General features: G+C 31.5%; 1 protein-coding gene across 4 annotated transcripts in view; it reads right to left on the bottom strand.

The window, feature by feature from the left end:
• The window catches only part of LOC115875166 (ral guanine nucleotide dissociation stimulator-like 1), a 54,220-nt gene that overhangs the window by 17,189 nt on the left and 9,039 nt on the right, over positions 1-27,992 (bottom strand). The gene's annotated exons all lie outside the window — the stretch shown is intronic.

The raw sequence follows: 27,992 nt of genomic DNA, 5'->3' as shown, positions 1-27,992 counted from the left end.
GTTGCATAGTAGTGAAAACAGTGCAGTGTATATTTGTTTGTGGCAGTTTGTAGTCAACATCGTGAAGGGAAGAATAAATAATGATACTGCTACAAAAACCGCGTATTGCTGCCTGTGCAGCAAATTTTATTTTAATGAATGTTGAACTTAATTTAAATAAAAACAAAGAAAAAGACGATGGTAGATGGCCTCTTTCTATAAAAGTCGAAATATATATTATTTTTGTGGTTTGGGTCCTTTGATTCCAAATTGCTGGTTCTCCTTCGTAAAGTTCCAAAAATTCTACAACCAGTTCATTTGACCACTCCTTTCTTCAAAAAATAAATAAATGAGAAACTTAATTTGCCAAAAATACACCTCCAATCTCAACGATTATTCTGCGACGATATGAAGAACGCTACTGAGACTGCGAAACATTTTTGTTTAATACAGGCCTACGTGGGAATGGTAGGAAATGATTCAACAAGTTCAGACAAGTCAAGCCTGCGATACTCGTTCATCCTTTGACTTGTGCCACATTTACCGACAACTAACCGGAAGACCGCGCCGAGCCGAGCCGCTCGTCCCATCGACGAGCGCTCTCATTCCTACGACGCGTGGCTCGCCAAATCGCGCGCCAGCAACAGCACGAGTTTCCAGGCGGTCACCCGTCTATCCTCTTGCATTGAGCAACAATAATAATTGGATGAGAGAAACCTTTGCTCAGCAGTTAAACACCATACCATAACGTAGTATACTGATGCTTCCAAAACCAAAGCAGGCACAGAGATAGGAGTATTTGGGCCGAAAATTAAAAATTACGAACCAATGGGCACCTACCCTAGCATCCTTCAGGCAGAAATCTACGCTACCAAAAGATGCGTACAACTTATCTTAGATAGGAACTATCGGAAGCAAGGAATAGCCGTCTTATCCCTTAGTCAAGTAGCCTTAAAGTGATCAACTCAGTAACTAACGAATGCCTAGAGAAGCTGAACAAATTAAACAAAGAAAATAAAGTCTTCCTACAACTCCTATAAAAGACAAAAAATAAAAATAATAATCGATAAAGCTCCGATAGCAGACAGAGGTAGAAGAGTCCGAAAAGCAAACGATCTAGCTAGAAAAGGAATGAACATACTCTGATCAGAACTGTTCTGGTTCCCAAATTCCCAAGTGGAAACCAACTTAAAGCAGAACTCAAGAACCTGGAAAGACTCCATCCGCAATCTGGAATGGGAATCCACCAACGGTCTAAGCAGTCGATTATAGAAACATGGTTACCTAGATTAGATTAGATTCTTAGAGGTGGCTTTCGGCCTGGTCCACTGCGACCTTCTCAGATCTATTGTGGTCCTCTTCTGATCCTTTTCACAAAGTTTAGCAACTTGGAGACTGTACCCTCCTTGTAGCCCCCTGGCAATGGTCTTTCATTGCCTATTACCTAAAACCGCACATTTGCCAAGCTGTCACACCGACATAAAATGTGTTCTGACGTTTCTTCTTCAAATTGGCAGAACCTACACATAGCCTCGTCTGTCAGTCCCATCAGTTTTAGATGTCTATTACAATGCCCTGTTAGTAGACCTACTACAGCTTTAACTGTCTTTCTGCCCTTGCTTATCAAATCTACCGTGAATTTTGGCGAATGTTCTACAATGAACCTTTTCGCCTGTCTCTGCCCTGGCGAGTTTCTCCACCATGCTAGAGATTTGTTGGCCACCCATCGTTCCGTGGCCATTCTCGTGACGGCCTTTGCAATGCCGCAGAAGGGTTTCTAGACGAATGGCATTAATGAGCCTTGCTTATCATTATTAGGCTCCGCGCGCACTGCATCGGATCGGACCGACCAGCAAAAGCGACTGCGACCATCGTACATATAGACGGCGCCGGCGTCCACTAAAACATTTCGGCCTGTAGAGGCCAGATTCCTACCTCTACCTATCTACGATACTCGAGTCATCGCCTTCGCCGTTTCTCGCCGGCCCGATCCGATGCAGTGCGCGCGGAGCTTTATGGTTACCTAAACGCGCGTCGAGTGGTAAAAATTAAAGCGTTTTGGTGTATTGTGGTGAATTAGTATTTAATTTTGCCGTTGCAACACCAAAAATTCCAACTTTCGACTGTGTTTTAAGAAATAAAGAATAAAAGAAGATTCTACTTATCAAAAATATATTATCTAAATTATATATACAATATAGAAAGACTGAATATCTAAATATAAACCTAAATATAGTGCACCTAATGTGTTTGTCAATACTAAATTAATCCTTAACGATCTAAACGGAAAATATCCAAACATATCCTTGAGCCACCTACTACTATATTTATAGAGAAATTTTAATTCTAGCAATTTTTTCATTGCGTTTAATAATAGCAATTTTATATCAACGAGGTCTATATTGTTTCATTACCTCATTGAAAATACATTTTTAATGATATATTTTTGCAGTATTTCTTCATATACTCGTAAATATACAAAAATCGCAATTTTTATGTTATTAATCGGTCTCATTTTGAATTTGGTAAATATTGTTAGAAATAAATGATGCGAGCCGCTGTCGGTCACGGAGATATCAACTAATTTCAGACGGATAATAACATAGATAAAAGACTTATACTATTAAATAGATAGGCAACTTATAATACATTTCAATTTTATTATACAAGGGCGCCTCTGGTAGATGGAGGAAGAAATACTATTGGAAGAGAGGGGTGCGGGGAAGGGGGGTTGTTTTAGTTAATTTAAAATAAATTTAGACATACATGTAAGAACACTTTGTGTGCTTTTAATTAGGTCGAACATATTATAAACGATAAATCACTGAATTAAAAGCATACAAAGTGTTCTTATATGTCGGATATTAATTAAAAAATATATTAAAAATACTAGAAATAGCATATATTAAGTTGTTACAGTTATAATTTAATCTTTGGCGGTTTTCAGCAAATAGCAGGCAGTTTTACATAATTTTCCTCCCTTTGAAGTGAATTGGAAACGGCTAGGTATATAATTTTGGTGTAGGCAAGATTCCCAGTTTGTTTCTGTTTGGGACCTGAAATAATAAAAACAAATTAAATCAGATGTAATCATCTGCTGATCATGCTAATATAAAACGCGCGTCCTTAATTCCTTACATGCACCGTAAAAAAATTTAAATAACTGCTCTGCAAGTAGCATTTATTAGCAGTACTAATTTAAAAAATCTATAACTGTAAGTAGATATGTTTAATTTACTTACCATTGTATCCTTCGGAAACCAGGAGTACAACAATTAAACTCCATGATAAAAAATAATTAAAAGTTATTACAAAACACAAATTGTCCCACCATTTTTAAAAAACATTGTCTAAAAGCAGAATACTGGCAAAAATCTGAAGGAATTTATTTTACAGTAATTCGACAAATCAAAAACGAAAATGCACCGTAAAATCACAACAAAAGCGTCTCTGAGTGACAGTTAAAAAATCAAATTTTATTATTGTCAGATATTGACATTTGCATTATTAATCGGTTTCATTTTGAATTTGGTAAATATTGTTAGAACTAAATGATGCGAGCCGCTGTCGGTCATGTAGGTATCAACTAATTTCAGATGGATAATAAGGTTGCTTGTTGGAAATTCATTGTTGTGAATTTGGCAGTCAAGATGACAGAAGGCATTCTCCGTGCTCGGATGGACAATTCCATTCGCTTGAGAAAGATAAGTGTTATAGTTTTGTGTGTTTCCGTATTTTGAATAAAATATTACGTTAAAAATATCTCGGTTGTTATCAATATCATACATTATATCCACAACTCACAGCTCGCTATCCAAAATTTTACGAATATTTCCGCATGGAGAAAGAAACGTTGAAGTGTATTTCCAACAAAATTGAAAACTGTTTAAAAATACTGCAATTTTCAAAATATACAGGGTCGCTGATATGTACGGGAATCTTCGATTATTAAGTAAAATATAAGAAGTACCGTAAAAAGTTAAATACAAAAGTTCTAGGGTTTTTAAATATCTATTAGCGGGTAATAAATTTAAGTATACAAAGTCGGTCATAAAGTCGTGGCACATCAAAGTTTCATTTTTTTAAATGGAACCCTCTGTATATTATTGCATATTTCGGTTCTTTCTTCAGTTTTAAGCAAAAATCGAGATACACACAATGTACCTCAAACCAACCGTTTCCGAGGTATTGACTTTTGAAAATATTACTTAAACAATTCGATTTAATTTATTTCGATGTGTTTGGTTTCATTTACTCCAGTTCCATTCTGCGGAAACTGTCATACTCAATAATATTTGGCATTAGTTTTCAAGTTAGCATCTATAGATGTATAAAATGAGATTATATCAAGTCTGGAAATTACAAAAATTTTCGTTTAACATTTCAAAATCGAAACTTCATAATTCGGAAATTGTTGAATTTACGTACATTATGTGTATTATGATTATGTACCTAAATTGACACTAAGGGTACACTTAGTGTCAGTATAGGTTTCGCATTTCTTTGTCTTTAAAAACATATCTAAACTAAACTCAACATGATGTTCCGTCACACACTACTAAACACTTTACCTTTTGTTTCTAACCATACCCATGTAACTATTTCATCGACCTTGTACGTTTTTTTTAAAGAAGATACCAAAATTACTTAACATATTTATACATATTTTGAAATTCCCCCTCAACAATGAGCAGTGACACAAACAAAGCGTAAAACAATCGTCTTCCTGTTATTCTTTTTTCTCCGATCGTTCTTTTGTTTCTTCTTCTTTTCGGTAAGAAGACCGGTGTAAATACGCAAAAGACAGCAGAACCGATTCCAAGGAGCTCTAGATGGCCTTCGGTCGGCAAATAAACGCGGTAGGGTCCGACGATCTTGATGCACGCTTCAAAAACTTCCAACAATGGTCGATTTAATGGGCGATGGGTGTTAAGGGGGGTAAGGAGGGGGGCTAGTGGGGAACGTCTGGCAAGCGGGCGAAGTGACATCTTTTGAATAGGACATTTATGTGAAGCGTTTTCGGTTTCGCCTGGTGAAGTTTGAATTGCTTTTAAGCTCTTGAAAAGCTGCTCTGAATATAAAAATCTATAGCGGGTCGCATGTTGCAATAGAATAACTCATTTGCAGAGATATTAAAGTTTTAATTTTTATAACACTTATTTTTTTAATTCCTTCTATACATTATAAGGGTAGATTAAATGATACTTTAACAGCGAGGGTAATACAGTGTGTTGCATAAAGAAACTTTATTTTATATAAGGACGCATGTATGAAATACCTATGAAACATTGGAAATCGATGTTATGCCACGATCCACGATGGTTTTTGCAGTTCACAGTTCACAGCACAGCTTTTTAAGTTTTTAATGCCACTTTTTCACAATTATCACCGGTTGGAGTAAATAAAACTTGAATTAAACTCACAAGATAGCAATAATTACTTTGAAAATGGACGCTATATAAACACTTTTCGGGATTTCTTTAATGAGAGCGGTTTAGATTTTGAAAGATTATTATGATTTTTGAAGATTCTGACTTTGACAAGAGAAAATAATTTCTGTTTTTGTTTGCCGTTGTTCTTAGCGACCGCTATAGCAGCGCCAGATCGCGTATAACGGTCACGACCCAAAATAATTTACCGATCCAAAATTTATACGGGCTTTCCAATCTAAACTTGTTGCATTTATCTATGCCCAAAACTGACAACTAAAGAGACAGCTTTATTTATTTGTCAAATTACATAGAAACCACCGCCAACCCAGCACATTATATTTTCTACTCGTAATAAAATCCTTGAAATAATAATTTCTGAATATTTTTAAAACGTAACTCGCTATGGAAAAAATATTGTTTTATACAGGACGATAAAATTGCATTATCGTCTCCCGAAATTAATTCACAATCTTTTCTGTCGATGTATATTCGTCTTGTATAAAAAATAACTATTATTTAATCTGTTAGGTCGCTGTTCCAAAACCAACGCAGGGACAGGGATAGGATTGGGGTATATGGGTCGAAAAGGGGTAATTGTGTAAAAAGGGGTATATGGGTAAAAAGGGTATTTGGGTCGAAAACTAAATACTCGAACCAATGGGCACCTACCCCAGCATCCAGCATCCTTCAAGCAAAAATCTACCCTTGAACGAAAGATGCGTACAACTTATCTTTGAAAGGAACTTTTGAAAACAAGAAATATCCCTCTTATCCGATAGTCAAGTAGCATTAAAAGCGATCAAACCATCAATTCAAAGTTGGTCAAAGAATGCCTAAGGAAGCTGAACAAATTAGGCAAAGAAAATAAATCCCTCCTACTCTGGGTGCCACTCACAAGGGATAGAAAAAGAAAAAGGAAGAACGAACACTTCAATAACTGGACCCTTCTGCTTCACGAGTGGAAACCAACTTAAAGCTGATGACGGAACTCAAGAACCTGGAAGACTCCACCCGTAACTTGGAATCGGAATCCTCCAACCGGTCTAAGACACTCGAAGAAATTTCTCAAAACTTACGACCGAGAAAAATCAAAGATTTTCCTTGATTTAAGTAAGAACACTCTTCGGATTGTCACGGGGTTTTTAACAGGACACTGTCTCCTCACCGAAGTATATTGAAGCTAAGAAACAACGAAGGCTGCTGTTCGAAGCGGAGAAGAAAAGAAGAAACAACGAAACAAGTCTAGGTTGCTGTTCCAGTGGCAAAATACCCTACGCGTTTCCAGATATGAAGCTGTCAAAACGGTCAGAAATATTTAAACATTATTAGTCTATTGTAACATAAAAACACAGTCTACAGATATTATAATAATTAGAATATCTAAAACCTCTGTGTATGTTTATTTTTTGTGAATCACAATTCTGTGCCCGATCTTCAATAATTGTTATTAAAAAGATAATGAAAATATATTTCAAATTATTCAAACCACAACCGTCAGTAAATCATTCAATAGATGACTAATGAGTATCAAAACTATAGTGTAAAATTCCATATAACAAAAATATGCAATAAAATTATGAATTTCCACGTATTCCCTTATATTGTTCAAAATAAAAAAATAATTTTCTAAATTTTCGATTTGAGATTTCTCATCTATAGGCTCAAACAATTCCTCCTATAATATTTAGGCCAACAACCTTTAAAGTGCTTAATCATTATGTCATTGTTATATAAAAGATGCAGTTAAATATGCAATGTAAAATAATTGCATTTACATGGTGTATAGTAAATTCCGTGCCATTTGGAGTGTAGCATTCTTTCTCGAAGCAAAATCCTTCATTCATTCTTACTCAAATGTGGTACGTTGATTCTGCTTTTCATCGCCTATAGACTTACTTCATTATAGAGATAATAATGTATGTCTATGTAATAATAGATTTAACCATAGAGAAGATATTTTATTGTATCCCTTTAAATATTAAACACATACTTAATTAAATTTGAAAAAATAATGATTTATTTTATTTGACGTTAAAAGTTTTCCAAACTTCAACAGTCATCAGAAACAGCTGCATTCTTATCTTTGGAAGAGAGTAAATATTTTAGTCATTAACGTAAATATAATATATTATTTTTTGAAAGAATTATACGCAGTGTATATCACGTCGTATAAACATTGTTAAATCTTAACTGTTTTTTTAATGTGAAACCGTCTGAAAAAATATTACTTTACCTAACAAACAAAATGTTCTAATGTCAATAACTATATTTGGATTTATAATCATATATTAATTTTAAACTCTGGTATCAAAATAATATCAAAATATACCACTAATAATTCACCAAAGTTCACTAAAACAGTTGTAACATCATCAGGAGATGGTTAAAACTGTCCTAATTTAATCATCTGGAAGATGAAAGCATTGCAGGCTATTCTATGGTGGATTATGTATTATATAATGGAAAATAAATTTCTTGCAGTTTTTACGTATATAATAAAATTATATAAGAGTTTTTGCCTTGAACTGCTAATATAGAAATTAATTCCATCGCTGTGTTCGACATAATGTGAATCAACCTGCTCTCACTACCGGTTTCGGGGCCGTACCCCATCATCAGGTGAGCTTGGGTCGTTTCACAATATGTCGAGCACAGCGCAGAGTATATAAACGCGACTTGTCGTAAAGTAGCGGTAAGATTTTATTACTTAATATCTAAGCAATCCAAGGATCGCAAACCAAACCAAACAATCCATCCATTTTCTTTTAGAGCATAGCAATTTTCAGCAATCGTGTAATTTTTTTATTGATAAAGATTTTCACATACTGTCTACAAAGAAAATACAGCAGAAATATTAACAAAGTTCTTGAAAAAACTACAATCTATTATTTCTAATAGATTTCGAGATATCGATTTTTGAATTCAGAGTTCTAATAGCGCGACCACTATCGAACACCCACTCAATTCCACTTATTTTTACCAAAAAATGCAAGTGTTTCTAGCTTGCACTTATAAAAATTCAAGCGATAGGGAAAATTACAACGATTCACACAAGACACTAAAAACATTAGACGATCAAACCTATTTTTTCAAGGCTCCTTGATTAAAAATTAGTGTTTTTAACACAGCCATGGCACTCTGTCGCACTGCTGCACTAGGTTGAAATTTAAAATACAATTTTGTTTTAAACAAAAATGTCAAAAGTTGATATATGATATGTCATTCTATTCAGAGTGTCATTTTCTATCAAATAAAGTCAAAAAATACCGAGAGTGCCATTTAAAAATCAAAAGTTGTAGTCATTTCCGGTGAAACAGGAAGTGACCAAAAAATAATTGAATACGTCAATCAATCCTAATTTATGACATATACTATAATGTCCAAGAACAGATTAAACTTTGCACAATTTAACGAGTATTTTCTTCACTGGTCCCCATTTCTAAATTTATAAAAAACAAATCGATCAATCATCTAATTCCTTGAATATCGATTATAATTCATCGAAAGGAAAAAAACAACCAAACGCATCATCTTGTAATGCTACTTGCTACGACTGGGATCGATATATTAAACAATAATTACTTCGTTAAAAGATAATACGTATCTCAATTGAAAACATTAGCTAATTGCTAATAAAACGCATTAACAATTAAGAACAAAACAGCCATTGACGATGGAGAACGAACGTTTTTGTGAGAACGGTTTAATGACGACTTTTCATCTTTTGTTGATTTCTTTCATTTAGTCTAGGTTTTTCGTTTTCTAAATAGGCATTGTTATAAAAATGTAAAGAAATAAAAAAAATGGAGTGTAGTAATGAAAATGTAATTCATTAAAAATTAATTTATTTAGTACTAATATACCGAATGTGCTAAAAAGTTCTCATAAAGCTCTCATTACTTTCGAGAGTTTAACTAGGTAAAGTAATTACAATGTTATATTTTGAAAATTTTAAACTGTAGCAAAAAACAAGATTTGTTATTTATTGTTTTGTCGTGCTAACCATCAAAACCAGAACATAAATACCATTTGTCAATTTTGAATTCCTAGTTCGTTCCTTGGAATTTATGTGACAAAGAATAACAAATGTTATAGAAAATGATGATAAGGAAGATGATTTTAACAATGGTACTCAGGCAGTACTTAAATATAAAAAAACAAATCAAAGAGCTGAATCATATTTAGTAACAACGTATTTACAACTGTCAATGTCATGTATCCTCCCGTTTAACAAATTGTAATTATTGCCAGTTTATCAGAACGTCAACGGTTTTAATAGATGTGTCTATTAAAAAAAACTAGGCAAATAATTTAGGCAAAGAAAATGAAGTCCTCCTACTCTGGGTGCCCGCTCACCAAGGTATAGAAAGCAATGAAAAAGCAAATGATCTGGCTAGAAAAGGAGCGAACACTCCACTAACTGGATCAGAACCTGTTCTGTTTTCCAAGCGGAAACCAACTAAAGGCGGAACTGAGGAACCTGGAAGACTCCATCCGTAACCTGGAATTGGAGTCCTCCAACGATCTAAGACACTCGAAAAAGTTCCTCAGAACTTACGACCGAGAAAAATCAAAGATTTTCCTTGATTTAAGTAAAAACAATCTTCGGATTGTCACGGGGTTTCTAACAGAACACTGTTTCTAACAGAACAACTGTCTCCTCAACGAACACCTCAGTAAGCTGAAGGTGAAGAACAACAGCGAATGCAGATTATGTGGGGAAAATGGGGAAATACCAGAACACTTATCACTAAGACCATTCGTGCCAAGAGCTTTGGTACGGCTGATGTCGAGGATGGAGAGCTGGCCTCTGTGGAGCCGTCTCAGATACTGGCTTTTGTTAAAACCCTGAGACTGTACGATGAGCTATAACTCATTTTAACTCAAGAAAGGAGAACACACAATAGATCTGTAAGGTCGCTTTGATTAACTCCCCTCCTAAGCATTCTACCTTCTAAAAAAAACTAAAGTGTTTTCTAAATACATACATAATTACATTTTAACATTATGAATATATATTTTCTTATTCTTTTTGTTTTTTTTTCCTTTTGATAATGCGGGAGGAAATATACGCCCTGAAACGTTAAGCATTTTCAGTGAGAAAACTTTCTTTTCAAGAAGAGGAAATTTAGTCTGAAAATAATTTATTCAATTCCATTTTACTCAGTTTCCTGATATAAGAGCTTAATGAAAATCCTATTCATTATCGGAGAAAACTAAGAGTACAAGAAAACAAACTTAAAAGTTTTAATTGATTCTCAAGGAAAACTAAAAGTACACGAAATTCAACTTAGATAGACTTAACATTTTCCTACACAAATAAATTACATTTTATTTTGCATAACAATATAATTTTAGATTCTATTTTTGACAATGTATCTTATTTTACGTATTTGCTGTTGCGTATGGTCTTTAATGCATGTTTGTGTATGTGTATCGGTCATTAAAGAAACAAACTTTTCGGTATACAATGTAACGAAAATTTTCTGCGTTCTTCAAAATACACACGACCTTGTCATTTTCCTATTTATATTTTCCGAGCTGATAGCAGACGTCTTGTGTTTTCCCGGTCTGAAATTAGGTCATTTGTATGCAAAATTTCTGGGATAAGATAATAAACATTTTATTAAAGTCATATTTAAGTTTACATTTAAAAACAAAAACAAACGCATCTAAAAAAGTTAATATAAGAAAGATAATATTTTATTTTATTTTTGTATTGTACAGAAGGACCATCAAACCGTACCTTAAGAAAGCAGTGGAAAGTGGAGTCACTTTGCGCAAATTTGATAATAATGTGCCGATAATAATATACAGGGTGTTCCTTAATGACATGCTAATATTTTCCTTGGACCTATTCTAAGAGAAAACTTAATATGAATGTATGTCCTAAACATCTCAATTGTTGAGATACAGGGTGGTAAATTTTTATAAAAAAAACTTTTTCATAATAACTCTGATTTTATTACAGATATCTTTACGAAACTTGATACACGTCTTCGATGCATCAAAGTACCTTTTTTGGTGTAGAAAGAATTTTATTTATTTTAACCAGTGCCGTTCATACGGGTTTTACATTGAATATTTTTGGAGAAAAAAGTGGTACACAGGACTTCTCTTAAAATAAAAATTATTTTCAAAATCTCCATTCATTTCTAAACATTTTTTATCTCTTGATTTTTTTCGTCCGATGCATAGTTTTTGCTTAAAAAAAAATAAAGTTAGTTTACTTCAGGGTCAAATCGCTGAAAATCTGATGCGGTGACTGTTCTGCGGAAATTATTTCTGCATCAACTGGAAGCAAATTAAGAAATAAAACAATTTTTTTTGTATATCAAAATAAACATTTTGATGCATGACGTGTATCAAATATAACATCAGAGATATTTTGAAAAAAAATAGAACATTTTACCACCCTGCTTCTGAAAAGTTAAGATGTTTAGGACATATATATTGATACGAAGTTTTAGAATAGGAACAAGTTTTAGAATAGGTCCTTAAATAATAGCATGTCATTAAGGAACACCCTGTACAGGCAAGCTCTTTACACAAAATATACTGAATTGTTTATATCGTTTCAACGGTTTTGAAAATTATATGGGGGAATGTCATCGATCGTCATTCCCAAGCTAACTGGACGCCGTTTTTTTTCGATCATAGTGTATTATCGGGTATTATAACTTTCATATATTGTTTAGGTTTTAATCACTGAACTGTTTGGAATGATATTACTACTTCAACCTATTTAGCTATAAGCAGAACAGTAATAAATCTATTACCACAGTATTGTGGTAATGAACTTTTAAGTTGTCTTAGACATTTACTAAATAAAGGACATATGAACCATTATTCGCTATAATTAATACAAAATATTTACGGCTGAATATATAAATGCCATATGCTAATACGTCTAACAGTTTGTATATAACTAATAAATATACAAATCATATCATAACTATAGTCTGTCCAACGTGACAATATATTAGAGTATCAGTTGTCTGTCATTTTAATTCTAAAAAAATTAAAGTGTGCTTTTATCAACTTTTGTCATGTTAGTAAAATTAAGAATGTTTCCGGTCGTTTAAATAAAGATTTTGACACTTGTTCCCTTGCTCTCATGGTGACATATGTATACTGAAACAATGTATAATGAAATTTACTACTGGCTACTAGACATTTATAACTCTATAATTTTTATATTTAACTTTTTGCGGTACCTTGTATATTTTACCTAATAATCGACCGTTCACATACACATCAGCGACCCTGTATAAAATGACAGCGATCTTCATTCCAAAGCCACTGTTGACGCCGTTTTTTTTTTTCGATCATATCGTATAAATTTATATATAACTAGCGTGTACCCGCGACTCAATCACGTCGAATTAATCATTTGTAATGGTGATGGTAAAGCAAAGCAAGAATTTCCATTAACGTACAAACTGGATAAAATTTTCTCACATTTATGTCAGCATGAGAAAAAACAATATGGCGCTAGTATTATATAACTTGGTAATATTTGAGAGGTAGTTTCATTTCGTTGGAATTTGACTTTCGAAAAATCCGTTTGCCAAAAATAAGCTTTTTACGTCAAGCAGTTTACGCAGAATCGTGGTTAATCAATTATTCAACTTTTTGGAACACCCTGTATGATTTTTTAAAAAATTTCAAAATATGTAAAAAACAAAATAAATTATACGTGCCCAAGCGTTTTCCCGAAAGACGTTCCCGTTTTTTAAACAACAAATATTGTAATATTTGAGGGGCGTTTTCATCCTCTTGGAATTTGAGATTCGAGAAACCCCTCCTTATCGAACCTCTACACTCCACAGTCAATCCGTTTGCCAAAAATCAGTTTTAAACGTCAAGCAGTTTAAGCAGAATCGTGATTATTCAATGGTCATATTTTATGAAAAACCCTGTATACATTTTTAAAATATCTTAAAATATGTAAAAAACAAAATAAAATATACGTGTTTAAGCGTTTTTTCGTTTACTTGACCGTTTTTGAAATAAAAAATATTGTAATATTTGAGGGGAACTGAAATTTCGAAAAATCCCTTCTTATCGAACCTCTACACTCTAGAATCAACCTGTATGCCAAAACTGAGCTTCTTACATTGAGTGGTTTGACCAGGATCGTGATTAATCAGTGAGTCAGTCATTTAAGGATTTTATATATCAGTATAGATTTTATTCAATCACTTGCAATCTCTGGTTTAACGAACTCAACGAATCTTTTCTTAAGCTCGTTGGGAATGTTTATTATTATTTTAACCGCTCTGTAAATGATCTGTTATTTTATAAATAAATAATAACATTTTTAGTATAAAACATCGCGCAGTGATATACATATTCATAAAGTACTTTCTTAGAATTCTAAAGTTATTCACTGTAGCAACCGAGAACCTTGAATATTATCACAGTTATGACATTTTATGCCATTTTTCGATATGCAGTTTTTTCGAAATAATTAGTTAATTAATGGTAATGTCATAAACGGTAATTTGGAAATTGTGTTTTACATTTTATGGGATTTTTATCGATGCAAATTTAATGCATCGGACTTCCCCAGAAATCTATGTACAGGGTAGTCCAGTACTAGAGGACGTCAACTGTAGAATATCGATTGTAGAATGTATGGGATGGGAATTAATCACCGCGACCTTACAGATCTATTGTCTGACCTCTTCTTGAGTTATAACGAGTTATAACTCATCATACAGTCTCAAGGCTGTGACAAGAACGGTTCTTGTCCAGTTAGTGGAGTGTTCTCTCCCGTTTCTAGCTGAATCGTTTGCTTTTTCATTGCCTGGACATGGACTATTATCTTTGTCCAATTTGTTCGTCGGCTGTAACTCGGGATCGTGAATGACAGATAATAAAGTTAAATCAACCTAGAGAAACCGCTCTAAAGTATAAAGAATTTCCGGAAAATTGTCCGCTAGAGGCGTTAACAGCAACACTAAATTGAAAATGATAATATTCTTTTAAATTTCCTTAGTTCTGAGGCGTGAGGTTTGAATCACCCTGTATATATAAAATGCAAACTGTTATTGTGCGTTAAAAAATATCAACACAGTTTTATTCCCAGAATGCGATACAAAATTGTTGCTTTTTGAACGAAATTTGATAAATGATTACGGCTTGGTTTCCTGTTAACCATTACTGAACATAAACAAGAATTAAAATCCATTTTCTTTGTTAAAAATAACAACGAAATATAATTAAATGATAGAACACCCAACGCGAATGCATATTAATTTTAATAGATAATTTCAATTTTGTGCCAATAATGTCATTTTTTGCACCCGAATGATACTGCAGTTTTGATTTCATTTTCATTATTAATGTGCAAAAAGTCTCCGATCTAGATTTTTTAATTCTCGAAATTTCTAATGCACGCTCAGCCTGGGACACCCTGTATAAACATTGTAATATTTGTGGTATATAAGACGTGAGTAAACAGTTTAGAATTTCACTATGTGTAATTGTTTCTCTGTCAGATATTTCTATCTAAATTTCTGAATAAACTATTAGCACCCACACCTTATTTCCGATAAAAATTCACACACAAAATACTTTAAAAATACCATCCATTAAAAATTAATTGAATTAAGGCCTACCTAATAATCATCAAGAATTTCCTTGAAACGCTCAGTCATGGAAATCTATTTTCCAACATCGATTTTTAAAAGAAAAACAAACTACTATGACTAAGAACCAGGTGTTTGCCAAAGGAAAACTATATTGATCGCATTTCGTAATGTTAAAACTAACATACACAACACTGGTCAGGAATAATAAAAATATCAACAAATGCGGGCTACTGTGTATCTTTACTATAAATCAACTTTTAAGTAAGTCTTTTATCTATAAGTCGTGTTGAAATGGGTATGTATGGATTGCTATTTAGTATTGGTAATACAGCGTATCTGTTGGTGACACATTCATTCATAGAAAAGTTTTAGTTTATATCAATGAATGTTAACGGTTAGTAGACGTATCTGTAAAAGACTGTAAAGGTATTTTCGTTTTTGTTTGTTGCTCTTGGTTCTGAGCCAGTTCATTTACTTAGGTTCTATGATAGCAAAATCTGCTAACAGCTAAAAAATCTGAATATGGGAGGCTACAGCAATCGCACGAAAAAATAAACTGCGCACTCCCTTATTTTTCCCATAACTATGTATGGCCCTGAAAAAAGCAAATCGATATGAATAAACGCCTTGGAGATGTGGATATATCGACGGCTGCTGCGAATACCATGGACGGCTCATCGAACAAGCATTTCCATTATCGAAGAACTAAAAATTGAGACACATCGGGTCACAAAATTAAATCAGTCAATCCTGTGATATTTTGGCCATATTCCTAGGAGTGGCAACTCAAGTGGAAGGTGTTCACCTAAGAGGTGGGTAGACCAAGTCAAAACTCTAGTGGGTCAAAACCTGCCCGAACAACTTAGTCTATGGAAGTAAGGGGAATCAGTACATGATGTCACCATACTCTCACGTAGGGTGAAGGACAGAAGAGAGAGAGAGAGAGAGAGCCATCTCTTATCTTAAAATCCAAGCCAACTGGACGCCGCTTTTTCTCGATCATACGGTATAATAAAATTGAAAATATAGTGGAATTTAAAAATTACAAAAAAAAATAAATTGGAATCTCTAAACGGAAATACTCACGGTCAGGGTCATTAGCGTCTATCTATTTTATTTTAGTGGGCGTAATGACAATTCTATCAAAAATAAATTAATTTTGTGTTCTCACAATAATTATAAATAAATTATCTTGGTTTAAAATAAGATAATACTGAATTACCGCAAATATAAATATTTATATTGCAATATGCAATAAACAAAAACTTATTTTCATATAAAAAATAGATTAAACAGTAATATGTTTATTTAGTTTTATCTGAGAACAGTGGATATCGAGGGTTTCTGAATTTCTCAGGATTTTGTAAAGTTCCCTGTTTACTGATACCTACACTATCTTACAGCGCTCCATCTAAAAGCGCTGTAAGTTCATCTGTTTTTCAAGAAACTGCATCTAAGATAACTTTATGGTTAGTCATTTAATAATCGAATGTTGGAAATATCGAAATAAGAGAAAGAGTGACCATCAGAGTATATCGTTTTTCTTTGTTTGTTTAATGGGCATCTATTTTTTTTTCTTAAATTTGATACCAATTAGGTTACTTTGGTGTAACAAACTGGCTAAATTACCACTGATATAACTATAGATCTAGCAATCAAAACACGCTGTAAGCACAAATGAAAACGCGCAAGAATATTTTTGAGGTTAGAAAATTTTTTCTCTTATTTTACAAAAAATTGCATTTTTCCTTAACTCAAGGTCTTGTCTACTAACAGCATTGGAATATACACTTCATTTTATAGAAAATTTGTTAATTTTGAGGGTCATAAAGATATAAGCATAAGGGTCATAATAAAATATTTTGAAATCTAGTGCATTTTTTATTTAAAATTGTGATTAAAATATTTTTTCAAAATAAAAACACAACAAAAATTTAAAAAAAAATTCAGTAGAGCTGGCAACAATGCTTTTCCTTCTGTCGCTGTCATGTCAAATCCAGTGTTAAAATTTTTCATAACGTCAAATATGTCTCAAATACCATTCAAATTAAAGTATTTTGAAATTCAGCGCATAATCTATATTTTCTCAATATTTTTAAATGAAAAATTCCTTTTTTCTGTATGTGTATGTATGTCATTGTTTTTTTTAACCCCGTCCAGCGCCCCTATTCGCTCCCCGATCCCGTACGTTTGTTTGGTTGAAAAATTACTTAAAGAAACACAATTTCTCTCCTCCCCCAGTATATTTGCATCTCTGAGGTCAATAGAATGTGAGTACATATATATATTTTTTCTCCATATAATACAAAAATAGCCGAAAACCGTAATGCAACTGTTACCGCAAATGCTACTTCTACTCTAATTTCCTTAAAACGGAAATAGTATTTTTAATAAAAAATAAAATATTTAAGAAAGACTTAGATTACCAATATTGCAAATTTGTTTCGCAACTACTAACTACAACAAATTTGTACTGAAATCCTTTGTAATACAAGCTTTACAACAATTGCCTCTTTTATGTTCAAGAAGAAAATTAGGCTAGTCTGCAAATAACGGCGGAAATCAAATAAACTGTCCAGGTCCAGGTCAAGAATACGAAAATAAACGCTAGCGATTCCAGATAAAGTTTCGATTCCGTGTAGTTCCAGTTTATTTAGACTCATTATCTTTTTGTTTACGTATTGGCATAAGAAACGAGTTCATAACATCCACATCTTGGAACGTAGACACAAAAGCTTTCACAGAAACATATTTATGCTGCAACCTTATTGTATAAATTTACTGCACACGGCTTGTGAAATTTTTACTTCTAAGTAAAAAACAACACTACAACACTACTTTTTTGGAACGCTATTACTGCAAATATGAAAGGAAAAATCCCGAAATTTCATTATTTTTTAAATGTATAAGTAAGCTTTTGAGTTGGTTTACTACTTCATTTTGGGTTGTTTTAAACCAGTGATCTCATTAATCACATTTACCGTTCCATGTTATAAAAATAAATATAAAACGACACACCATCCGATAAACAAAATAAACAAAAACCAAAACAGTTTCTAACAACTTTTCGAGTTTACGTAGTTGTGTGAACCCACAAAGGCGGCATTATAAGGCACCCTTGACATTTCGTAGATCTATAAAACATCTGGATCGTTTTCTTTTTATTATCCGAAACATGACACAAGTACGTTTGATGGCATGTTCTAGGTTGCGGAATGATATAAACATAAATAATCGAAAACTCGAGGTTAGGTGTAAAATCTAAACAGAAAAGAGAATTCAAAATATACAGGGTGGTCTGAATTGTTATCGGGAAACTTCAGAAGCATATTCTACTGACAAAAATAAGGCAAAAAAGTTTGTTTCGATTTATGTCCCAAAATGTTTCGTTTTGGAGATACAGGGTGGGAAAAAGAGTACAGTCATTTTTATTTCGATTTTTTTTCGAATAATTTCTGAAATAATGATGTTTGGATGAAAATTGGTGTCTGGGTGTTTTTTGACATGATAAATGTGATTTTGATGTCAATATGACTCCTACTTGTAGGAGTGGTGCCTACATGTTTTTTAACTGTTTTGTAAAGCAATAACTTTTCGTCAGTACCTGTATTAAACTAATGAGTGGAAAAATATATATTTCCGCCGTATTTTATGTAAAAAATGTCTCTCATGATATTTGGAATGGAAATTATCAATCAGTAGGTATATAATATATAATTAAAATAAAATTAATAAATTATATATTTTACCTAATTTATTATTAAATATTATTACTATTAGTTATTATTACTATTAGTCCAACTTACAGTGATTTCAAATAAAAAAATAGTGGTATTTATGATAATTACAGAAAACCTAATTTTAAAAAGTTTTAACATCCTGTAACTCAAAAACTATGCATTTCCATACCCATGTTTATAGAAACTTTTTCTCATATTTTTTGATCAGGAATCGATGAGTACTTTTTAAAACTTTCGCAAGTTAATGATATTAAATTTTTTAAAGGTTGCAATTAGACTTGGATCTGGAAATCTCATCAAAGAGGCCGAAATCGACAAAATATCAAGACACAATTTTTATTCGGCATTAAATTGTTTACAGTATTTCGCCAACAAGAGAAAAAAGTCAGTGGCGTACATGCTTTGTTAGAAAAATATTCCAGTGATAACCCAGATGCACGTCCCTGGTGGATATGTCGAAATTTTTTTATTTTTACCCTCAAAATTTCATTCGAAACGCTAAAAGTACTTGGAAGAAAATTATAATAAATCGAAAAAATATTAAGATTTTAACACCCTGTAGCTACGAAACAAAGCAAAATCGGGCCTAAGTTGATATGGAAAATAAATCTTATTTTTACGTGATGAATCTTCCCACGAGAGATGGCACATGTTTTTTGAAACACCCTCTATAGGATAAGCTTTTTTACGTAAAAAATGGCGGAAATCTATATTTTTTCATTCAGTAGTTTAATACAGGTACGGACAAAAATTTGTTAATCTTCAAAACAGTTGAAAAACAAACAGGTGGCGCCCCCTATAAGTAGAAGTCATGTAGGAGTCATATTGACATTGAAATAAAATTTATTATGTCAAAAAAAAAACAATTTTCATCCAAATATCGACGAAATATCATTACATATAGAAAAAAATCTCTTAAAGCTGCTAATGTAAGTGCCAGCACAAATTTAAAGTGCACTTTTCACATTTTACAGCTTGTTTTTTTACTGTCGCCGGAGCCCTTACATCCTGTAAGATTTATTTTAAATGCGTCATTAGGTGAGCTAAAATTAATGAAACTATTTTAGTGCAGAGTGTTCAAGTTTGTCATTGTTTTCATTACCAAACGAATGCACTGGATAAAAATACCTGACACTGACCGAATATCATGTATCTAATTTACAGATTATAAGATAACTAATGAGAATTAAAATGAATTATTACAGATAAAAAATTAGACTACAATAAGATAATAAAAACATACACATTAGTATAAATAATTCTACAAATTTTCTTATCAATTGTAAAAATAACCCTTTTAAATTATTTGTGTAAAAAATATGTGTAATAAATCAGTCTAAAAAATTGCATAAATGTAATAATTATATAAGGTTCATCGCTGTTTTAGACTGCACTATACATATAATGAACTTACATATTCATTAAGAGGTTTCTCTGTAAGTTTGGAGTAGTTTATAAAGATAGATACGAGATATTATCATGTGCCTTTGAAGATAATACAATTGTTGCTCCTTTTAACTCAAGTAACTCAGTTACCTACTGTCTGATCGAGCTCTAAACAAAAATGTAGCAATTTCTTTTGAGTAGTTTGTTAAAAAGTTGTAGTTTGATGTACATGTACAGGGTGGCGCCTCTCTTACGTCGCGGAGGCTCCAAGGAGAAAGACAGTTTGTATTGGAATAAAATTTTCTGAGCATTAGTAGGTTAATTAAGAGCACTTTTTAAAAATATAGAGTTTTGCAGGGTGTCATAATAAGACAGTCCAACTTCAACAACTAGTTATCATTTTGTGTCAGTTAAAACAAAAAAATTTCTCAGAAATTTGCCGAAAATGCAAACTTATCCTACATCAGAGAGAATTGATATGATTCTATTAGTTGGTGAATGCAGTGTGCATTTACCAAATAAGAGAACACTTAAGCATTTAAGTATTCTCAGGTATAAATCAGGAGCATTCCTGATTTTATCTAGTCTGTTTTTTATGGGGATATGTTAAAGACAGTATTTATATACAAAATTCGACCAAGTATTGTCGACAACATGAGAGAAATTATTGTAGCTGCTGTTCGAGGTAGAACTCCACATATAAAACCTTTTAAAATGAAAATATCCCTTTGAAAAGACAATCATTTTATGCAGTTAACAGGAAAGGAAGCATTTTGAGCATTTGATTTCATCTAGCTAATTTTTGTCACATAATTATAGGTTTATATCTAATTTTAATTCTGTAATAATTAAAATATGTTTTAAACATGTATCCTTTTATTACCGTTTAGTATTTTACTCTACAATCTTTTAATTTTTATTAAATTAACAAAAGGTATATCACACAGCCACCTAGATTTTTTCAAATAATAAAGATATACTGACGCAAAATCACAAAAATTAAAATATCAAGGAAAATCTTTGTCTGAGGAGTAGGCAACCTTAATAATATTTTGAAGATATATTAGAGACATCCCCCATTGAACATCGAAAAAATATACTGGGTGTTCCATTTAAAATAATGGAGTAACTTGCTTTTAAAAATGACTGATGTTCCATATTAATTTTGTCTCACCCTGTATAACTTTTCGGGTCAAATTTTAATTTGGTTTAACATACAATGGTTACTGTAACTAAATATCAAGCTATACAAGGTCAACTAAAATTTAGGTAACTGTTATCGAAATTTAAAATTTACCCTTCATTTTCACAAAATGTGAAATATGTCAAAATCCTTAGATTTTAGGTATATGCTTCTTTAAAACTAACCTTTATTTTTTTTCTAGAATCCGAAAATCAATTAATATACAGGCCTCTATATCTCACAAGTTATCAGCTAATTTGAAAAACTAAAAATAGTATCAGATGGCCCTAATAAAGTGGCTATGAGACTATGCACTTATTTTTTTTTGATTTTCTAAAAAGTCCCGACAGGAAAAAAAATTGATTTTCAAAAAAATCCGTTTTTTTCAAAAAAATGAGCAATCCTTGAAAATTTTTAAAACTTTTTTGATGGCATCTTGGTCAACATCGCAAGGAGCAACTTTGCCCCAATTTTACCATCTCCGTATCTAGTACGGTTTTCCAGATACCAATGCTCGTACCCCGAATTTGTAGCACCCTATATATAGTGCATATTTCATAAAATTTCATAATTTTTTCCAGAGTTTAAATTAACGATACGGCAGTATGTAATAATGCCGTATAATAATGTAAAAGTAACTATATGTACGTAAATAACCAAAATTTTAAGAAAACCAGTTTTTTTTGCTTCATTTTGAATTTTATTTTATCCCAGATTTACTATATTTATATTACGCATCTTACATTAGAGATTTAGAAACTACCTTTTAATAGAAAACGAATCCAAATCAAGTAACCAACAATTAAATGCAGGAAAGTATTACAAATGCTGCAGTTTTCTAGGTTAAACGAACAGAAGCGACAACGTAAAACAAGATTTTTTTTGTTATAAACTTTTCATATCCGAGAAACGGCAATTAACCTTAAACTATTATCATGCCAATTTGAGATATAAAATCATTAAGAGTTCCATTAGATCAATTAATTTTACTAGTAGTAAGTTCATTTTTTTCAAGAAATTAACAAAATTTGAAAAAAATTTGTAAAAAACCTGAATATACAGGGTTGTTCACCATATACAACAGGCAGTATTGTAGCTAAACGATTAGATTTTTACAAATTGTAAGTTTTTGGTTCGTTGAAGGACTATTAGAGCTACAATTTAAAAATAATTTACAAGATACAGAGTGTCCCAAGTAAAAAATATTATAGCTGTATTTTTTAAATGGAGCACCCTGTATATTATTTTATTTTTACATTCTACGATTGAAATAAAGGTAAATTTTATTAAGGTTTATCATACTTAAACCTTACCGTTTTTGAAATATTTTCAATTTTGTGAAATTGCATTAAAAAATTTAAGGCTTAATTTCTCCAAGATTACCAAAGTTTTTAATACTAAATATTTATTGAAGATTATTTATTGATCAAATATTGTGTTGCAATAATAAAAATTATACTATCTTATACAGAGTATCCAAAAATTTATATTAAATAATTACTAGCTTACGGCAATCACTTGTTTAATTTAGATGGAACACCCTAACCAAGAATACTGCTTTGGCATCAGTTGGCCATTATTATAAATTTTTTAACGTAATTAGATTTTTGAAAAATGCATTTTTTGCACACCTTTTTTTTCTCGTTTTCACTTGTTCTTTCTCGTTGTTTTTTATCATAACAAATTGAGTTAACCTTATACAAAAACCTGTATAAAGGCGTGTTTAGATAATTGTACATTTTTATATCGCCAATGTTAAACTGCCTGTACAACGTCACACCTGTCATTGCATAACGCAAAGTCGAACAATATAATATGGCCAGTCTACTAAAAAAAGATCAGGCTAGATATATTTTTCGAGTTCAAAACACCATTTTATAAACATAAGTTTGTATGAAGTTTCCTATACTCATTTTCGACATCTTTACATGTCAACAACTTTAATATTATTTAAATACATAAAATGTGTTTAATATTTAAAGTAGTATTTAAAATTGAAATAATATACAAGCTGTTCCATTTAAAATAGGAAACTGGACATCTAATTCGGGTACAAGCGGAAGTACAGCAATCTTGAAACTATTTTAAACGAATGGCCCCCATTTTAGACATTATTTTCACTTTGTTACATCCATAAATAATCAAAGTTAAGAGACTCCTAATGAAATAATTTCTCTTCTCAGTCGAAGTAAAATCTGACTAGATAAAAGTCATAAATTTCTCGATATAAATGTTCATAAAAGACCCTGACAATTTCAGTTTGTTTTATTTTAATCGTCTATCAGCTGTTAAAAAATTATATCTACTGGTTTTGTAAATTATATTATAATTATTTATGCATCAGGGGAATTAATAAGGCTGTTAATCACTGAGGGTAAAGTTTTTGCACCGATGGACAATAATTCTTCTTCTTTACGTGCCGTCTCTTTCGTGGAGGTTGGGTTATATGTATATGAGTTCTTCAAAAGTTAGGTGAGTTCAGTTTCTGATGTTTCTCAACCAAGATAGTTTCTTCCTGCCGAGACCTCTTTTTTCTTCAATTTTACCCTTAACTATTAGTTATAAGACGTGGTATTTTTTATTTCTCAATATATGCCCTAAATATGATGCTTTTCTTATTTTTATTATATTGAGCTATTATTTGAGCTTCCTATTCTGTTGTAAACTTCGGTATTTGTGATATGGACCGTTCATGGAATTTTAAGCATTCTTCGATATATCCATGTTTCGAACGATTCGAGACGATTCATCTGTTGAACTTTCAGTGTCCATGTTTCTGCTCTTAAATGTGTGTCCATTTTCATTTTATACTATTACTCAAAATCTCTATTGTACTTCATTGTTGTTACCAATAAAAGGTAGAGGGAAGTATGGCTTCTTAATTCCCATTAATAATGTCCCAAGTGAGTTGACTCTATTTATGGTTAGCGTAACCAAAACGATATAAGTTTAATTCAGTAAGAAATAAATTATGTTAAATATTACTTATAAATAAATCGCATCTTTATAAATTGTATCCACTGCTATTTCCCCATTTGTTATGGTATAATGATGCAACAAGTAAAGGTAGTACCTATAATTATTTCTGACATTGAAAACGCACCTAGTATACAGAGTGTCCCTTTGTGCATCTTTGTAGCTGGTTATATTTTTCGTTTTATTTTTAAACCATTTTTTCTGAATATTGCAACAAACATGCTTTTGAAAAAAATTGGTAAAAAACCTGAATATACAGGGTTGTTCACCACATACAACAGGCAGTATTGTAGCTAAACGATTAGATTTTTACAAATTGTAAGTTTTTGGTTCGTTGAAGGACTATTAGAGCTACAATTTAAAAATAATTTTACAAGATACAGAGTGTTCCAAATAAGTAAAAAATATTATTGCTGTATTTTTTAAATGGAGCACCCTGTATATTATTTTATTTTTAGATTCTACGATTGAAATAAAGGTAAACTTGAGCGTGTTATATTCTTCCTAGGGAATTCTTAAATACTTTTAATTAGTTGCTAAATATAGGTTGTATAACTGACTTATTCTAATTAAGAAAAATATACCGGGATATTAGACATTCAAATTTAATTTCCTTAAATTTAAATAAATAATTTAGCAGGTTTGACCTTTACGATACCAGTTTCTTTTAAATAATGTATGTCTGCGTTTGAATATTTTAATTCAGACTTTCTTTATATGTCTTATCAAGAATACACAAATAAAGGTAGTAGGTATATTTACTTTTAGAATCACATATATAAAACTAAAAAAAATGAGATATAATTATTAATTATTAGTATCTTTAATCAAATTCTCTATCAATTTTGATTAAAATCATATTGTTTGTTGTTGTTAAAGTATCAAATTTTCCGATAACGCCTTTTCCGTAGAATTGAACCAAATACATTTTGTGCTTCATAAATAAATAACAATCTGTCAAAAAATGAAAACGAAATTATATTACCATAAGAACGCGTTTTGATTTTTAGGACTTTTTAGGACTATAAAAAATTCAACTAATTTTGATGTTTTTCTTAATTTTCTCTATAACGGTATGGAAATTTAAAAAAGTATTAACGGTATTATTAAGTCAATAATAACAAAGTTTCTCCTCTTCTAAAGACAATCCATACTGTATGTATCATTAATTTTTGGGACAATAAATATATTATTATATTATTATTATTAAATTCGATAACATTCGAAAAAAAAAGTAAATTTATTAACTTCAAATAAATCATTATTTTGAAAAAATTAAACTAATTATGATAATTATCGACGTAACTACCACTATCTGATATAATTTGTATATTTTACGTTAATGAAACTATAAATTAGACTATTATAATACGGAAAATTATCATGTCATGTCATAAAAAATGACCTTTGCAATAACTAAATATTAATATTATAAAAAGTTTAGAATTATAATTTATATACTTATTTCACAGAATGTTTAAATAAATGTATGTTTTTACATCATCAAATGCAAACTATGATTTTGTAGCACTCCTGCTATTACATAATTATGATAAAATCGTTTCTTAATGCGTTAAAATACCTATGTTCGTTTCTTATCTACTAAAAACTAATTTTTGAAAAAATAAAATATAAATAAATATATTATTCCCTATTTCTATTAAAAAGAATATATTCTTTAATACAGCTTTTTACAGTTTGTAACTAAAAATCTTCAGACAACTAATTACACTTTTTTACACTTGGGGATTGGAACCTTTGGTGTTACAACAGCAAAATAAAACACTAATAATTCATCACAATACACTAAAACTCTAAATCGCTTTACTTTTGCACTGGACGCGCGTTTCGCTAACCATGTTACTCCAATACAAATGTAAAGTGTTTTGGTGTATTGTGGTGAATTATTAGTGTTTTATTTTTCTCAACCAGTTAAAACAAAATTTACTGCAGTATAGCAAAGACTGAACAAAATGAATTTTTAGGACTTTAACAGATCTAAAAACTAAATTTTATAAATAAAAAAGGACGAGTTCACAAAATCTTATTTATTCCTCAAAAAATGAACGAGCAACATAAATCACCAAGCCACTTATCTTGTTGATTTGGAAAATATTCTGATAATAAAACTCGTGCAGGGGAAATCTATATATATAAATCTGACTGTCCTGACTGATACTGACTCATCAACGCCCAGACCAAACCCTTGACCCTAGAAAGCTGAAATTTTGCACAGGGATTCCTTTTATGATGTTTACGTAAGATAAGAAAGGATTTTTAAAAATTCATCCCCTAAGGGGGTAAAAAGGGGGGTGGAATATTACAATATTTTTTATTTAAAAAACGGTCAAGTTTCCGAAAAAACGCTGAAACACGTATATTTTATTTTCTTTTTTTACATATTTTCAGATTTTTTAAAAATGTATACAGGGTGTTTCGAAAAATCTGGTCATTGATTAATCACGATCCTGCTTAAAGCGTTTGACGTAAAAAGCTGATTTTTGGAAATCGGATTGACTTTAGGGTGTAGAGGTTCGATAAGAAGGGATTTTTCGAAACTCGAATTCTAAGGGGGTGAAACCGCCCCTCAAATATTAGAATATTTTTTATTTAAAAAACGGTCAAGTTTCCGAAAAAACGCTTAAACACGTATATTTTATTTTCTTTTTTACATATTTTAAGATTTTTTAAAAATGTATACAGGGTGTTTCGAAAAATCTGGTCATTGATTAATCACAATCCTGCTTAAAGCGCTTGACGTAAAAAGCTGATTTTTGAAAACGGATTGACTTTAGGGTGTAGAGGTTCGATAAGAAGGGATTTTTCGAAACTCGAATTCTAAGGGGGTGAAACCGCCCCTCAAATATTAGAATATTTTTATTTAAAAAACGGTCAAGTTTCCGAAAAAACGCTTGAACACGTATATTTTATTTTCTTTTTTTACATATTTTAAGATTTTTTAAAAATGTATACAGGGTGTTTCGAAAAATTGATTAATTGGTCATTGATTAATCACGATCCTGCTTAAAGCGCTTGACGTAAAAAGCTGATTTTTGGAAAACGGATTGACTTTAGGGTGTAGAGGTTCGATATGAAGGGATTTTTCGAAACTCGAATTCTAAGGGGGTGAAACCACCCCTCAAATATTAGAATATTTTTTATTTAAAAACCGGTGAGTTTTTCGGAAAAACTATTAATTATATTTTATTTTTTGTTTTACATATTTTAAGGTTTTTTAAAATTTATACAGGGTGTTTCATAAAATATAACCATTGAGTAATCACGATTCTACTTAAACTGCTTGACGTTTAAAGCTGATTTTTGGCAAACGGATTGACTGTGGGGTGTAGAGGTTCGATAAAGAGGGGTTTTCGAATTTCAAATTCCAAGCGGGTGAAAACGACCCAAAAATATTACAATATTTGTTTTTAAATACGGCGAGCCTTTCGGGAAAACACTTGGACACGCATAATTGATTTTGTTTTTACATATTTTGAAATTTTTAAAAAATCATACAGGGTGTTCCAAAAAGTTGGGTAATTGATTAATCACGATTCTGCTTAAACTGCTTGACGTAAAAGCTTATTTTTGGCAAACGGATTTTTCGAAAGTCAAATTCCAACGAGATGAAACTACCCCTCAAATATTATACCAAGTTATATAATAATATCGCCATATTGTTTTTTCTCATGCTGAC

Source organism: Sitophilus oryzae, unplaced genomic scaffold (assembly GCF_002938485.1).
Source record: "Sitophilus oryzae breed Bouriz unplaced genomic scaffold, Soryzae_2.0 scaffold_1350_pilon_pilon, whole genome shotgun sequence".
Lineage (NCBI taxonomy): Eukaryota > Metazoa > Arthropoda > Insecta > Coleoptera > Curculionidae > Sitophilus > Sitophilus oryzae.
The sequence above is the reverse complement of the archived record's forward strand: the minus strand, read 5'-3'. Positions and strand labels throughout refer to the sequence as shown.